General features: G+C 33.2%; 1 long non-coding RNA gene across 1 annotated transcript; it reads right to left on the bottom strand.

Annotated features, from left to right (window-relative positions):
- Window positions 1-406: 406 nt before the first annotated feature.
- Window positions 407-3,591, bottom strand: LOC119190832. The gene is made up of 3 exons (XR_005113186.1): window positions 3,542-3,591; window positions 1,461-1,604; window positions 407-428 (listed from the first exon to the last, which is right to left on the bottom strand). It is a non-coding gene; the product is annotated as an uncharacterized LOC119190832 (long non-coding RNA).
- Between the last annotated feature and the right edge of the window lie 6,007 nt (window positions 3,592-9,598).

Raw genomic sequence — 9,598 nt, forward strand, 5'->3', positions numbered from 1 at the left:
CTATGTTGTACATACTTTATAATTTACTATATATCCAGATTAAATTTAAACATTAGAACTGCTTTCTTAAACCAAGCTCAAGAACTGTAAACCAGATTTCAGGCCACACTCTTAATTTGATTGGATGATTGATGATTGGTTACCTAGTTAAATTTGGACAACCAAAATGAGGATGAGCTTTCGTCTATAAAATATTAGGTATAATATATATGTACCATAGTATTATATAGCATGGTAACGGGAAAAGAGTAGTATAAATCCATACATAAACGAATATATACTCACATCTTCCATACACCCGCGGAAGTTTTCCATATGACCCAAAAACAATTCAGAGAAGTCCCCCTGGCCGCCAAGGAACACACCGAAATGTATGTTCAGTTCAAAGAACCTGCCCGGCAGTCGCTTTTCACTGTGCTGTCATCCACCTAAAAATAAACATGACATTATATTTAGACATGACTTAAAATTTTACCGTTTAATAAATTGTGCATTTGACTGTCTGTTATTAGTTTGTAAGCCAATAAGTTTTATCCTATAAAATAACATAAGTACAATTAAAATCAAGAAATAAATTGTTTCCAGTAATGCCAGCTGTAAACTAAAACAAATTTTAGTTAATTCTTGGGGTGCAGCCGACATAAAAGCTGTTGTTTTGATTTTATTTCTTTATAAGATCGATACTGCCGTTAGGATACAACCCAATATACATTGGAGTTTTGCCTAACCTGAAACGGGGAGGGCAGCGGTCTCTACTTCTGCGAGGTGATTTTCTCCCGCAAGGAGAATACCAAGAGGGATCAGGAACAGTTTGATCCCTCTTACTGCTATAGAAGACATAGGAGGCGCCGGGCGGACGACTTAACAGCGTCTCCCGCCCTTTAAATTGGGGGCGTTTGAAGAATTCCACGACGATATTTCCTGGCTGTCGTGAAAGGCGACTAATAGGGATCATCAGAAGGTTATTGGCAAGTCGCTGGTCTGTTCCCCGTTGGCATGTTTATACACAGCCCTACGAACATTGTAAAATCCCGGAATAGTCATGATTATAACAATATATATATGTCAAAGCAATATGTTAACTATATAGTGGCAGTGTCGTTGGCTAGATCTCAGGTTGTCATTGACGCCGGGGGCCTATTTCATTGCACACATACAAAAACATTTCTTCCTGCATCACAATCTTGGGGCTTTTTTTTATAATATAGCTCCATGTCCAACATTGTTATTTCATTCCAACTCCCCTATATCAGACTACTTGGAGTTCACTTACACTAGCGTTTATAACTGCTCTACTGTAAGTTCTCCCTAAAAAACAAAACGCACCCGAAACTATTTGCGACGCGGAACTTGGAAGCGTACCAGACACTTAATTTCATTGTCATTCAAATCATGGACTTTTAATAGTTTTTATGAGAATGGATTATTTTATAAACAAATTATAAAATAATATGACGTACCTTCATAGTGAGATTCGCCTCACGGCGTACGATGCTGACATGATGCCATTGGCTGTCATTGAGACTGCCCCTGGGAGAGAAGAGCTCACTCTCGCCAGCACCAAGATTTATGTTAAGCTTAAGTCTGCCCTTTTCAAGTCGAATCTAAGAACAAAAAACAATTTAAATATTAGTATTGTTACAAATATATTATAAAATGCTTTAATACAATTATAAAATATAATCAATTTTGTGAAAACAATAAGTACCATAAATATTCCATTTATATTTTAAACTAGCTGACCCGACAGACGTCCCATCTTAATCAATTTGCAGTGCGCATTCTGTCAATCGCTGAAAGTTATTTTCAAACAATTGACTGTTATATAAAATTAATATTTTCTTTAAGTGTTCTTAAATTTTCTAATTTTCCGCGCAATTTTTTGAACTTTACTTTCATAAGAACCTTCTCATGACAATAACAAACACAACAACAAAAAATAGTGAAATCGGTCCAGCCGTTCACGCGTGATGTCGTGATCAAGGGAAATGGGGATTCATTTTTATATATATAGATTATTATAGCGCGAAAACTCTAACCGCCATGGAACTTTGATTGAAATGAAATGATTTATTTGAATCTCTAAAATGTTATACATTGTTTAGATTCCGTCAATATTAATTCTACCACCGATTCGGAAAGTAATTCTCATCAGAGAAAAACGGGCAAGAAAATTTGGTGTTGCTCTTTTCAAAATCAGTTTAGGGTACAAACTAAAGTATATTATACACAGAAAAGAGAAAAATTACAATTGTTTCCTTTTATTGCTGTTTAGAGCAGTCCATTTATATGCTCTTAAAATAAGGAATAAATTAATTTAAATTTTCATATGACTGCACAACCCTTTCAGGAATCATGAAAATTTTGTATTATACTATAATTATTTCCTCTTAACACCCTAGCAATTAGAAATAGTGAGCAAAATGGGCAGAACAGTCCCCACAAGCTGCACCCGTTCACGAGTATGACGCATATATCAGCCATCGGCCTCCTCAATCATATTGTAAGAAAGTGGCCGACCCGTCACGCGACGCCGCCGCAGGTACAGACAGTTAGAGAGTATTTCATACCCAAGCCGCTTCCAGTTATATTACGAATAAAGGGATATATATTTCAAAGAAAATCACACAAAAATGCTTAATCCCAGGCATTTATATCCTCTAGGTATTCTGAGAACTTGTAATAAGCTTTATTACACAACTTGCGTTTAATAGTGGCTCGGAATTTCGCAATATTTAAGGACTTGATTCAAGATGTCACTCGATATTAGAAACAACTTTCAAATGTAACTAGTAAAATGTCAACAAAAAGAATATAAATCACATAACCGTCTCCCATTGTAAGATATTTAAAAAATGCAAATCTATTAATAAATAACTATTAGAAAACTTGAAAATGAATTGATTGCAAACAAAATATTTACTACATATATAGTGGCGTTATGTTAATTACCGATTACCGTTTAACACTTTTGTAGAACTGTTGTAATAAAATAATAGAAGTAATGTGTCATACTGGGCAACAATAACTTAAAGAAGTAATTAATGCCACGTGATGGTGATAATATTTGTATTGCTTTTATAAGATTTTTGTCCATTAAAATAGCAAAAACTACTCATAGCAGTAAAAAAATAATAATTTTCAGCTTTATGCTCTTTTGGTATATCTTTGTATTGAAAATAAGAAAAGACATAAGCATAAGGGCAAACTAAAGCTGTAGTAGGCTCTCTAATAACGTTTAAAGTTTCGGCGACGCCTTTTAATAACAAATTTTTAAACTTCACAACATCTAATTACATACCTTTAACAATCTTCATACATATAACAATACTACAACACAAGGATGCAATCTACTTCATATGCTCATTAATTGTGGGAGAAATTGCCTAGTAATACTTTCAGAACCCCCAACAATGGTTCATTAACGTTTTGCTTTAGATTACAACATAGAAAAGTGTATAGCATTCTTTGTACTTATATTATAGAGGTGCTCTGTGAAATAAATTATAATGTAGCTACTTATAAGAAATATAATACTTACCATACAGTAATCAGTCTTGCCAGCAGCCAACAGAAGTAAAGCATCAGAGATGTGTGCGAAAACGAAAACCAATGTCAGTTATACCTTTGGCTTCTTGAAGCGGGTAGGATATAAAACTGGCCCCATAGAAAGATGCTAAAATAGAAAAAGTAATTATTATTGTTTACTTTTTGACGATAAGAACACAAATTAAGAGATTAACAGCCTAAAGAGAGATTCAGAACTGTACTATATGCACAGCAGTGAGATAAAAAACGAAGTTTAAGTTGGTTAATACTTTTAAAAAACATCCTATAAAATGGCATTGCTTCATGTGCCAGAAAAGTACTAAGATGTATACATATGTGGGATATTGAAATTGAAAAATAGCGCACTTGTTCTAAATAAGTTTATTATTAATTGTTACACATCTTATTTACAATTCAATACAATTTTTTGATTGTGACTCCTTCGGTGACAGGCAATGATTTTGCCAATGTCAAAGTTGAAAGTAGGAAAAGTTACAGTAAATTTTTAGGGGTCTAATATTATCTATGACTGTTGAACGGTAAATAAAGCAATGGCATTACAAAATAACCGAAAAACACTATACATAAATTCAGAATAAGAATATTACGAAAGTATAAAAATATTAATATTCCAAATATAAGAAAATAAATGTTATTTTCTTCATACATCCTAATCATCCTTCAACTGATATTTCTGTCTTTTTTTTTATAACCGCCCAGCATCTCAAGCTGACTAAAACCTTATTAGATTAACTATTGCCATAAAAAACAAATAAAAACAAAGTACTTATAACAATTCTAATTGCTGATTCTGAAATAAATAAAAAAAATATTTACTGACTTGTCAGTAAATTTTTGATTCACTAATAAAAAGCAACTTTTTCCCTGAACTCAATATCCTATTCATGGAAACAAGACTATCACATCAGAACTATCAATAAGTGAGTCTTCACACTAAAATAAATAATATAGCTGAGGAGCGTACTACTCAGGGCCACTTGCACTTAAATTTTGTGATTTTTAAATATCTCCCAGTTTGCTACTCCATGGTTTGTAGATAAAGTTTTAACTTCAAATTTATTTTGCAATAAAGAATTGAATCCAAGTTTTACTAACCAGGCAATTTTTTGTCATAATATTGCCAATATTATTATTAAAATCTAACTCAACATAAAGAACTAACAAATATTAAACACAAGTATTTATCTCTCCCACACACAACAGTACATAAGATTTTTATTATAGTTAGATATAAAGTGACTTTCTTGTTTAATTTGAATGTTAAGCTACATAATATTTATTATCTGTCAAATTAATGTTTATTGCTAAGTATTTCTGATTGTGCATGCATTTTGTAATCACAATTATGTATTATTTTGTGAAATGGGAAAGGAATCTTGTTTGTGTGGCCTAAAATTTGATAAGTACTTATTTGCTTCTTTATGATATAATATTCAAGTACAATTAATGTTCTCAGCAATACCTAGAATTCTGGTAGTCTATACAATGCCTACGCAATATGGTAAAGATAATTAATCTTGTTATCCATTACATACTTTAAACAAATTCCAGACATGTTATAATTTTTCTTTTCACATGGTTTTACTTCACATGGGCAGTGGGCATTTAGTATTTAGACTTCAAAACAATCCTCAATTTGGATAGGTTTTGTTGGAACTACATACAAATGCACATGTGCAAGTAGGGAGTGAAGTGTGCATACCACCGCAAAGGCTAATAAATAACAGACATAAATATTTATCCATAAAACTCTTTTTAACACATTACTACTGCATTATACAGATTAACAGTAAAGTAAACAAATCACAAAAAAATGTTAAAATCAAATGATGGCACTAACATTTAACATTTTAATCGTAGGTTAAAGATTTAACCCTTCAACTTCATAGTATTAGAGAATAAGTTATTTACCCCATGATTAGTTTTAACACTTAGCAGTGCAAGAAAAGGTTATCATTAAATTCTGTAGCAATAACTGTAGTTAACTCAGAGTCATAGAATTTAACCCTTGAACGCAAGCGGCCTTTAAATATACATAAACTCACCTTTGTCATATGCCATTCCCAATGATGCGAAGGATAATAATATAAGAAAAAGGTCCATTATGCCACCAACATAAAATGTCATTGTAACAAGTGTGATTAAAACATAAGTGTTTATTAAAACGATATTTATATATATATATTTGTATTATTGTAACTGTTCGAAACTCAGTGGTAACATTTCAGAATAACAAGCCTGGCCTAGCGTGGCGTCAATGCAGAGAAACAAGAGAGTATTGAACACTAAGCATTAAACTAAATTATAGTCTATTGGTAATAAATTCAACATTTTTGTACCAAACTTAAGAGAACACCATTACTTTGGGTTTTTTAATAGCCATTTTAATTCGTAAACAAAATAATAACAATAAACCGAAAACGACGGCCTAGACGAGCTTTCAACTTGCGGACAGTGTTACCACGAAAAAAAATTACCGCGACGAAGTATTTAGAGCAAAAAATGCTATAAAAGCGATTTAGGCGCAACTATATACCCTATAAAGCTAAAATAAAAATGACTTCCAATTCCAAAACCAGAATTTATAACGCGAGCCTTCTGAAATAGTGTATATGGCGACTGATTGCCATACGCAATAGTCTTATTGGCGACCATTCGCAATGTTGCTGAAATTGCTGCGTCAGTAATCGATTTACTTCTACACGATGTAAATCCAGATAAATCTATCATCATTGCAATCATACTTGTATTTTCGTAGGTAGTCGGAAAATCGTTTGGAAGAGCAGTTTTAAAGTAAGATTGCAATAAGTGAGCAGGCTGTTCAAATTAATTAAAAGGCTCCCGGATCATCTAATAGAAATAGGGTATTACACTCTTTTTTGAAAAGTGTATCAAATTAATCTTAAGTTGATAAAATACCACTAGAAATTTTATAAAAAAATATTCAATTATTACTTAAATGCCAACGAGAACGTAGACCTGAATGATATATTTTTTTTACATAATATTATAAGTACCTCTAGGCGTTCCTGAGAAAAAGTGTCTTAACAGACTGATGGGCAACGGTGGTTATATGGTGCGTTTTGTAGCACGGAAATTCCGTGACGGAATCCCAAAAATAAAGTAGATTTTTAGTGAGTCCATGTTGTAATTTGAAAGTTACAACCCTCAGAACAAGAACAAGCATAGAAGGCATCTAAATTACCCTCATATACTTATCCCTTTTTTTCAAATACGCCAAAACCGTTGAAAAGAACGAGACAAATATGATGTTGCTAAGGTCAGCTTGCGTATACTTTATAATAATCAAATGGTTACCTTTGATCATCTTTATGATGCCGAATTAAAAAGCAAATAAAATGTCAAATGTTCCAACTTGCCAACGTCAAAACAATGTCACAAACGCGCCCACACAATTTAGTTACGTTATACTTCAGCGCGTGCTTTTCAAAAGTGGCTACATGTTGTGTAATATTTTTGTTGTTAATTTTAATAAATACGCAGTGCTGTTTAAGTAAAATATAGCCCTAGGAACAAGCAATGGCCTGCGTTATTGTGGGGTGTAAATCTCATTCTTCTCGTAAAGAAAATGAAACTGAAATCATCAGCTTCCATCGGTGAGTAAACAAAAAACCTAATATATTTCCTTAAACCCTGTATGTAAGTGCAAAACTATTATTAATTATACTTTATTATGCTGTAGTCATATTATAATCTTCTGTTGGCCATTCGATACAATAATTGTTAAGTATTTTAATGTTTACCAATTTACGTAGTCGTGTTCAATAGTGTTGTGCTGCTTATTCTGTCGATAACATAGATGTTAGTATATTGTAGTTTACTATTTTGCATAAATTGCCTTTTACTTTCAATATACGGTGGTGTAGTGGTAAAGCCACTTGGAAACCGGCTGGGTTCATGGAAACTATCTGATTTTCATAGTGTGTTTCATACAATGTGTTTCATTGCAGATTCGCCACAGATGGTGCTATGAGGCAAAAATGGATCGTTGCCATAGCTCCTCCCAATTGGCATTGGAAAAAACAGCACCGTGTTTGCTCTAAGCAGTTCGACAAAGTTTTATTAACATTGAAATAAGTTATCAAACATATGTGACATGAATGATACCGCTGTGTTTAAATTTTACTGTCCCATTTTAGTAGCTTCTGTCAAATCACACCTCTTGGGTATCTTTTAATCCCTAAGAAAGTCAGAAAGAACAGAAGGCGTACTGGCTTTCTCCTAGACGAAATTCCGGCCGATTTCTTGTTTGTTAAGTACTTACAGCGGTTTCCATTCCTTCCGAAATTTCTAACATTTTCTTAATTTAATAATCTAAATGCTAAACCATTTTTGTGTGAATGATATTTCGGAAAGCATGGAAACTGCTGTAAATATCAAATGAAAATTGGACAAAATTTAGTTCGAAGAAAGCCGGTAGTTCTATAGTTTATTGTAATTTAACAGCTTTTTACCGAGTGCTTTTATATACCCAGACTTTTTTTGGTACTTGAATACCAAATCAGGGTTTTGATATCTTTTTAGCCTTTATCTAAAATAGCAATTTGCAACGGTTTGTAGTTGACTGACCGAAAAGTGTTTATTTTAGCAGGTCTGTGAATTTACCATAGCCGATAGACTAAGCATTTATCGATATCGATAAGATGTCAGAAGAGATCGCAACACAATTAAATTTCTTGCTGTCTAAGACAGAGTTTTCTGAGGACAGAGTACACTCAAATGTCATAGTGCTACTTCTATGCTTGTCATTGTTGAGTTACAACCTCAATATTAAAAAAAAATAATTTTAACAAAAAATTAAACCGCCTTCAAAAACCACTTAAAACACCAAATAATTTCACATAACAGTTATATATTGGATACCAATTTTGGAGTCGGTGCCTAATTAAAATTGCTAGTTAGCTAACTAAATATAACTAAATATAGCTATATTTGTTGCATAGTCCATCTATGAGCTACATTTCTTTCAAATGAATTAAAAGGAGTAGGTTCGCGTTTCTACTAATAAACATACACAGTGAAAGGTGTAATACCAAGCACATGTATGGTGTTTCATCTTTTTCTTTCCTCTTTTTTCGGGGCAGGGTGTAATATACCCACATTTGATCAGCTATATGTAACAGGGGAAGAATTTGGGTAGTTCCTTAATAGCTTCCATTTGCTGTGCTGCGGCAGTGCGTTCATCTCCGGTGAAGATCTGACTTGCTGACTTTGTACGCTGGCAGCACATTGTTTTCGTATATTTGTTAATGTATTTATCTAGCTTAACTAGCAATTTTAATTAGGCACCGACTCCAAAATTGGTATCCAATATATAACTGTTATGTGAAATTATTTTTTGGTTTTGAGTGGATTTTGAAGGCAGTTAAATTTTTTGTTACAATTATTTTTATTTTTTGCTTTTTTGTGTTAGTAAAAAATAGAGCGTCTCAATGGCATAGTTGTGTTTCGCTCACGATCCGAGTATCGCGCTGAGGAGTTACACCTTTGAGTACACTGAAAAGGGGAAAAGGTGTGATGCTATATATATGTCTGTAAGAAGTAGATTCAAGCAAACCTAACGCAAAACACAACTGATATATTTGGCTCACAGTACAATTATCTCGCTGTGGTGTTACACCTCTACCTACCCCTGAACAGGGAAAAGGTGTGATGCTATATATACGTATGTATGTAAGAAGTAGAAAACTAAACCCAACGCAAAAACACAACTAATATGTTTCGCTCGCAGTACGACTATCGCGCTGAAATGTTACACCTCTGCCTACCCTTGAAAGGGGAAAAGGTGTGATGCTATATATATGTATGTAAGAAGTAGATTCAAGCAAACCTAACGCAAAAACACAACTGATATATTTCGATCATACTACAACTATCGCGCTGTGGTGTTACATCTCTACCCCTAAAAAGGAGAAAAGGTGTGATGCTATATACATATATGTATGTATGTAAGAAGTAGTCAATTAAACCCAACCCAAAAACACAACTGATATGTTTCACACACGTA

This window comes from Manduca sexta, chromosome 27 (assembly GCF_014839805.1).
Source record: "Manduca sexta isolate Smith_Timp_Sample1 chromosome 27, JHU_Msex_v1.0, whole genome shotgun sequence".
NCBI classification, from domain to species: Eukaryota; Metazoa; Arthropoda; class Insecta; order Lepidoptera; family Sphingidae; genus Manduca; species Manduca sexta.